Here is a 6964-nt window from a genome sequence, read left to right as displayed (position 1 = left end):
TAGCCCCTTCAGCCTCCTTCTGCGTACGCCAGTGTGTTTGAGTATTTGGTCTGGTTCCCGAAAATCATAGAAATCAGCTCTTACATATTGAAATATTAAAATAAACATATTCCGTTGAACTTTTTATGGAATTCAATTTAATAATGCACTTAAAATTTGCATTTATTAAATTAAAAACAAAGCTACATGCGAATCACACTCCAAAATTACAATTGAAAATAATAAATAAAAAACAAGCTTGCTTGTTCTGCTTTCCAGCTAAGAAAACTGGTCACCTTATTCGATTTTTAGTTCTAAAAGCTTAATTATAATTGTAGTTGTAAAAGTAATGTTTGAAATCAAACTGATAAATGCTCACCTAATTAGAATAAATATTATGCTTTTGTTACGTGCGCCTTGCCATATTATGCATCGTGCTCTTCATTTGTTTCGAGCATGCGCTAGTGCCATCTATAGAAGGTGAATAACTTGGGGCTGTTCCTGATGTGGTTTTTCAAGGAAGAACATTGTGTCCTCTTTTAAGTGTCTTTTGTCGTAAAAGGTGTTTATTATATGTGCAGAATTATGGTATATAGTGATATTATGAACTGGACAGAGCATTAATACCTATAACATGTTGTTTGGCACCAAATCAACGTAATATATTCTGTGCGATTTGGACAAAGTGTGTACTTGGCCCGTGACGTTTGACGTTATTATCGAGAAAGACGTTTCTCGGAAATGGCCGTCCGAGGAAGGATGGAGAATGGTGTTGGCGTGTAGTGCTATGGGATGAAGTGTTGGATTGTTTAGTTTGTAAATGTTCATGTGTTGTAAGACTATTGTAGTTGTGGTACTTATCAGGACACGCTAAAAACAAGCAAATATCTTTATAATGCAGTGGATGTGCGTTAAATGTGAAGTAATCTGCATGTGGACAAGCCTACTTTTAGTGTAAACACCATCATTGGAAAGAGAATCTACGTGTAGTGAGTGATTACACACTGATGACAGTAAGTTGAAGCAATATTTGTGGTATATATTGTGGTATGTATGTGCAAGACACAGCACTGTATAGTTGTCACTCAAATTAGACATGCGAAACACTTGATAGCCAGTAGCATTTATATCCAAATAAGTACATCGAAGGTGAGTTCGAATCTGAAAGTTGAAAAATTAGGAATGTTGAGGTATTTTGTGGTATTATTTGTGTAATACGTTATGAAGAAATACTTCATTACAATAGTTATGCACAATTTTCAGTTCTTATTTACCGAGGCGTAATGAATGAATGGATAGCTAACCGTAGTATGTTATACTAAGTAGTAATGACTACCCTTATCTTTTGGCCGAGTGGGCTCTTCACACCCTATTATCGACGTAACTCCGAATTTAGTTTAAAATTCTGCAAGACATACTTTTTTTCACCATTGGCTTGACAATTTCCTTAAAACCTAGTGTACACACGGGTATTTTTTTTTTCATTTCTGCTGCATGTTTTTGCCAGAATTCAAAATGCAGACAGAAACATCGCATTAGAAGAGTGCTGCATGTTGTTTGTAGTACATAGTGCTTGGTATATATATAAAAAAACTTTCCTCAAGGGGAAAAATGCATGGAATGCTTCAGGTAGGTAATCTCCTGCTTTGTGTGCAGTTATGACTATCGTAAATTGGTTATCATGTTTGGCCACAAAATCATTCACATTATACTAGTTTTATTATTTTTTTTAAAAAAAAAGTTGATAATTCGGTCTTCAGAAACCAACGGCCTCACTTCAGTATAATATATGTTGACAATCCATAAACAGTAAGCAAACTTAACATCTTTCAAACCAAAACATTAATTCTTTTTCTGCTGAAAGCAAATTTAACATGTAGAATCTTATATTTTATTGATTGTGTACACAAGTTTACTATTAAATGGTTCCTCAAGTTACTCGGATTTCCATATAGCCTTTTATTAAATGCAATCTTTGAGTTTTGGGATACATTCCTGGCATAGATATTTAGTGCTGTAGATCCAATTATAGAATCTATCTTGCTTGCCCTGATTTTTGTTTCACAAATTGTAGGGGACGATGAGGAAAGGTTTTAGAATATTGGAATTGAACATGAATGTTCGTTTGAAGTCTGAAGAAACTGATTTTTGCACTTTAATGTTACACAGGGCATTTGTTTATGAATTTTTCCTGAGAAGTAGACTGTGCAAGTAAATATATTTTTCATGTCCAGTGCATTTACAGGGATAACCTTCTTTTACATGCGAGAGCTGAAGGAAAGTTCTAAAGTAACTAGGCTATATCTAATTCAATGAAACTTATCTATCGTAATGTCGACCTCCATGCCTGTGGTTAGCACATCATGCTATGATGTCAGGGGTCCTGGGTTCGATTCTCAGCCTGAACATGGTAATATATGCTCTGTGAGTGTCCCTTCATCTTATTATCAACCATCCTTCTCATCGCAATTAGCCAAAAGTGGCAGAAGAGTGATGCTAAATAACAAAAAAAAAAAAGTCCTAACATATTCACTCCATAACATTGTAAGCATGTATAATTGTAATTATAAAGCCAAGAGCATGCCAAATGTGGTCTGCCTAACCTACTTTTGCACCTGTATGGGAATGGAACTATGATCGGAAATAATATTTGCCATGAAGAATAAGACGAAGCTTTATTTTTTAAAAAATAAAAAAGAGATGATCATGTACCAATTTGGGGCATGCAATTTTTTTTGTAGATGGCAGCGTAGTATGTATTCCCGGAAAGTCTAAAATTAGTTGCTTATTAGAAAGTATATATGACAGAAGAAATTATTTTGCATGAAGGACATAGTAAACAATCAGTGAGACTCTTCAGTATGAGAATGTAGATACGATTAGGATTAATTGACTGTTGAAATTGCATGTGTGTACTGATTTGATTTGCTATTTAGCATTGCTTTTCTGCTACTTTTGACTAATCGCAATGATGATTAATGGTTAGATAAAATTGATGAAGAGAGACGAAGATAGATCACTCAATCCAGTCTTCGATTCAAAACCAGGACCCCTTGTGTTATGTATCACACTGTGCCAACCGCTGCACCACGGAGGTCAGAATGTGTATAGTGATATCTGGTAAGGTAAAGTTCCCCGTGCATATAGCACCATGCCATGAAGACACATATTGGGGAGGGGGAGATCCACACATTCTGGATCTGTACCATTTTGGAGGTGATGTGGTCAGCATCATGCTCCAGCTGCCTCCACCAGGGTTGTTCCCAGGTACCCATGATTTGAGGCTAGGTTAGCCCTAGAGCCACATTATGCAGGTACAAGGCCAGAAGAATTCCGACCTTAGATCACCCACCATGGGAATCGAACCAGTCTCTCCCACGTGGCAGTTAGAGTCCAGCACAGATATTTCTGCCATGCGATGCACGGCAGAACTAAAGAAGCAGTGTTGCTAATGGAGCAGATAGAAAAAACGGCAGATAACAACATGCCAACGTGTTAAACCGCAACAATTGGACCACAACACTCCTCCTCAAGCAGTATTATTATTTCCTCTCTGTGATCGGCGAAAGTCGGTTGCCTTTGTTCTACATTTACAAATGATGCCGGCTTCCACAACAATAACAAGTACATATACTGCCACTAGACGATAAGCTGTGCGGCTTTTTTTTTTTCTATGAACCAGGGCTGGCGCCAGTCATTTTGCCTCCCTGGGTGGTGGCGGTAGATGCCGCTCCATTTCAACCCCCCCCCCCCCCCCCGTGCCATTACGCAGCAACGGGAAATTGAAAATCAATATATTCCTAAGTAAAACATCAAAATATAAAATAAATAATGAGACGACTTATGCTATTTAATACTATTAAGCGCAAAAGAATATCTCGCTCGACCACAGTTTTCAATAGGCTTATTTTTTCTTCTCTTCAAATTTTGCCACCCTGGCTGGTGGCACGGTTCGCCCTCCCCTTCCGCCGGACCTGCTATGAACTTGGTCACCCATCAAAGCATGGCAATTTTAACACAGAAAACAATATGCATCGCATTAAGCAGCAGAAATGACAGCCTCCTCTTCCTCCACCTAAATCCCATCTTTCGCAGCAAACGTCGCACTCTCTTGACTTCCCGCAAAATGTATGTCCGCCTGTAATTTGACATGCAATTTTTTTCAATGTCGGCACTTCATTTTCATGCAGAGCATAGTCGTATATGTGCCTACGAATAACATTTTCATCAAAAGCGTCCACTGACGATTTGGTCGCTGGTCTTTGTCATTCTTTCCCGGGAGTGTGGAATGATGTGGAGGGGCCTTCTGACATCTCAAGAGATTGTCTTTCGTTCATGATAGCCCTGATTGTTCGTTCAGAAACTCCAGTTGCAGCCGCTGCTCTCTTGCCAAAATGCTGTATTGGGATGCTAATACCTTCACTGGCTTCCTCCTTCATGAACTCGTGCACGTTGCAATCAATTTCCCGAGGTTGGCTATGCAAGGTTTTTGATTTCAACTTTGACAGAACAGGAGGCATTATGGAATTTAACGTTCATTAACGAACACACACTTTCACATACACACACGCAATACACGCACACAACGTCAAACCGGTAAAATACTTAGTATAAAATAAAAATATGGTGCTTCTAATCCAACAAAACTCACCGTCATTTTACCTGCCTTTCCCCTTCCGTGACAGAAATAGTGCTTCATTATTACAGTTGGCAACACTAGTTACTAGCTAGCCAATGAACATGCACTGCATAACAGAAGCAACCACTACGCCGTGCTATATTGCCACATTACCGTCCCTGCCGAAGGGTGTGAACCCCGAGCTGGAGCGCTATTAAATTGTTTTCAATGATGTTTGCGCGAGTGTGTCCAGGAATGGAATGACAATATGGCAACAATAGCGAAGGTTTTCGAGCAGGGTAGAACACGTGATACTAAGAGAGAGGGAGACGAAACGAAAATTGGTATCTACGCAACGGCAAATTTGTGTGTGTTGTACTCTAGAAGACAGCAGCCTTCCTGAAAGCTAATATTCTTCTGACTTGGAGACCTGGATATAATCTTATCAATGAGAGTTTATGAATAAAGCACTAGACACAAATACAGTTGTTATGCATTTAAATTTTTTTATTCTGAATTAAACTCTTTTTGTGTAGAGAAAGTGCAATAAGGGATAGACTGACCAAATGTTTGAATTGGTAATCAAGAGGTCCCAGGTTTGGTACCTGGTGGAGGCACATAGTGGTTTGTATTCCACTTTAAACTGTAGATCCAGTCCTGTAAAGTGGGTTTAAAAAAAAACTCAAATGAATCATTGGTTCTCAAATTCATACTTACGATTGTACATTTATTTTATATTTATAGATGATTGTAACCAAATTTCACTTGCTTTTGTCCACCATTTTTGTTCACAATTGTTAATGTTTTTATTAGTGATGGCCACAAGTAGACAAACTTAGGGTACCCGGTCACCTGAAAATTTTCACTAGGTGCCTGAATTTTCAATATCAGTTCTATTTTTTTTATATAAATAGTTTGAGTTCACCTTATGGAAATTTCTATTACCTTTTTTAAAAATAACAAGTAGAATGTTTTTCTTAATGTCTGTGTGCTTTTTGTATCATGTGTATAATTAGTAGGGAACGGTTTTTTAGGTGTTAAAAAAGAGGGATTTAGGACTTTTAGGTACTTATAATAAATTAATAGGCATAACTATTAATTAATAATAATTTTATGAAATTACTAGCTTTAGATGCAATTTACACAAAAGTTCAATGAATACTATTCTCCGAATTTGTCCAATATGAAAACCACCATATGCTTTTCAATGTTCTCTGTGGTGAAGTTGTTTGTGAATGCACGCTTGTACAGTCACGGACACTTCTGGGTTGTAACAATCCCATTAACTTTCAATGTGATCGTTACCACCTAGATGCGTCCATGGAGAACCTTCTCTCCATGCTGCAGGAAGTTATTGTTGAAAACGTCGTGAATGCAACTGCTCCTAATTTCCAAGGCAGGTTTGGTTCTCCCGAAGGTGTGAAGATAATGTCGTCGTCTTGTAACAAAGAGGTCGTAGGTGCGATATCTGTTAGAGGCGCATAGTGGTTCGGATTCCACTTTAAACTGTAGGTCAAGTCCTGATTAGTCTATCTGTGCATAAAGTGTGCTGTTAAAACCCTCAACTTGAAGCAAATTTAAACCATTAAACTATCAACATGGAATTTAGCAAAATGAAGGCCTGTGAAATTTTAAATTGGACATGAAGATTTATATTCTTTGATGACTCTTCCATTACATTGTTTGTCTCCATTCAATATTTACTAATTACTCAGAACCATGTAAATTTAGACAAATAACATTCAATGAACTGAAAAGTCTACTTAGTAACCTATTAATTGATATCTCGGAAGGCAAAACATAAGATTTGCTCTACCAAAAAACCTAAAATTTGCATTATTGGGAATTGTGCATTGGCTGTCTGTCTCAGGAGTAGGAATTTAACTATTTGCAGATATGCAAAATTAAAATGGATTTGCTTTACACATGTTATCCATTTATTTATTATTCCCCCCCCCCCAAAAAAAAAAACTCTTCCAAAGGTGTTAGTTTATAGGCATGTTCAGTTATGCTGTATTAGTATTTTTGTAATTTCTTTTTCTGTGGTCTAGTGGGTAGGTCGGTCATCTGACTGCCATGTGGGAGACCTGGGTTCAATTCCCAGGCTGGGTGATCTAAGGTCGGAATTGTTCCGGCCTTGTCCCTGCATAAAACTTCTCTGGGGCTCACCCAGCCTCAAATCAATGGGTACCTGGGAGGGGGAGGTGGCTGGGACATGGTGATGACCACATCACCTCCAAAAGTGGCTGAGATCGAGAATGTGAACTAAATATACCTTCATGGCACGGTGCTATATGCACGAGGAACTTTACCATTTTATATTTTGTGTAACATTTTTAATCTGAAGAGAGACGTTCTATTAGTTGG

The 6964-nt window shown here is 37.9% G+C and overlaps 1 protein-coding gene across 1 annotated transcript in view; it reads left to right on the top strand.

Moving 5' to 3' along the window:
- Positions 1 to 473: 473 nt before the first annotated feature.
- Positions 474 to 6964, top strand: part of dome (cytokine receptor domeless) — a 153973-nt gene continuing 147482 nt past the window's right edge. Inside the window, exon 1 of the mRNA XM_083117013.1 lies at positions 474 to 992. The gene's annotated coding sequence lies outside the window, so the exon portion shown is untranslated. The remainder of the gene's footprint in view (positions 993 to 6964) is intronic.

This window comes from Lepisma saccharinum, chromosome 2, assembly GCF_977018435.1.
Source record: "Lepisma saccharinum chromosome 2, izLepSacc3.1, whole genome shotgun sequence".
NCBI lineage: Eukaryota > Metazoa > Arthropoda > Insecta > Zygentoma > Lepismatidae > Lepisma > Lepisma saccharinum.
The sequence above is the reverse complement of the archived record's forward strand: the minus strand, read 5'-3'. Positions and strand labels throughout refer to the sequence as shown.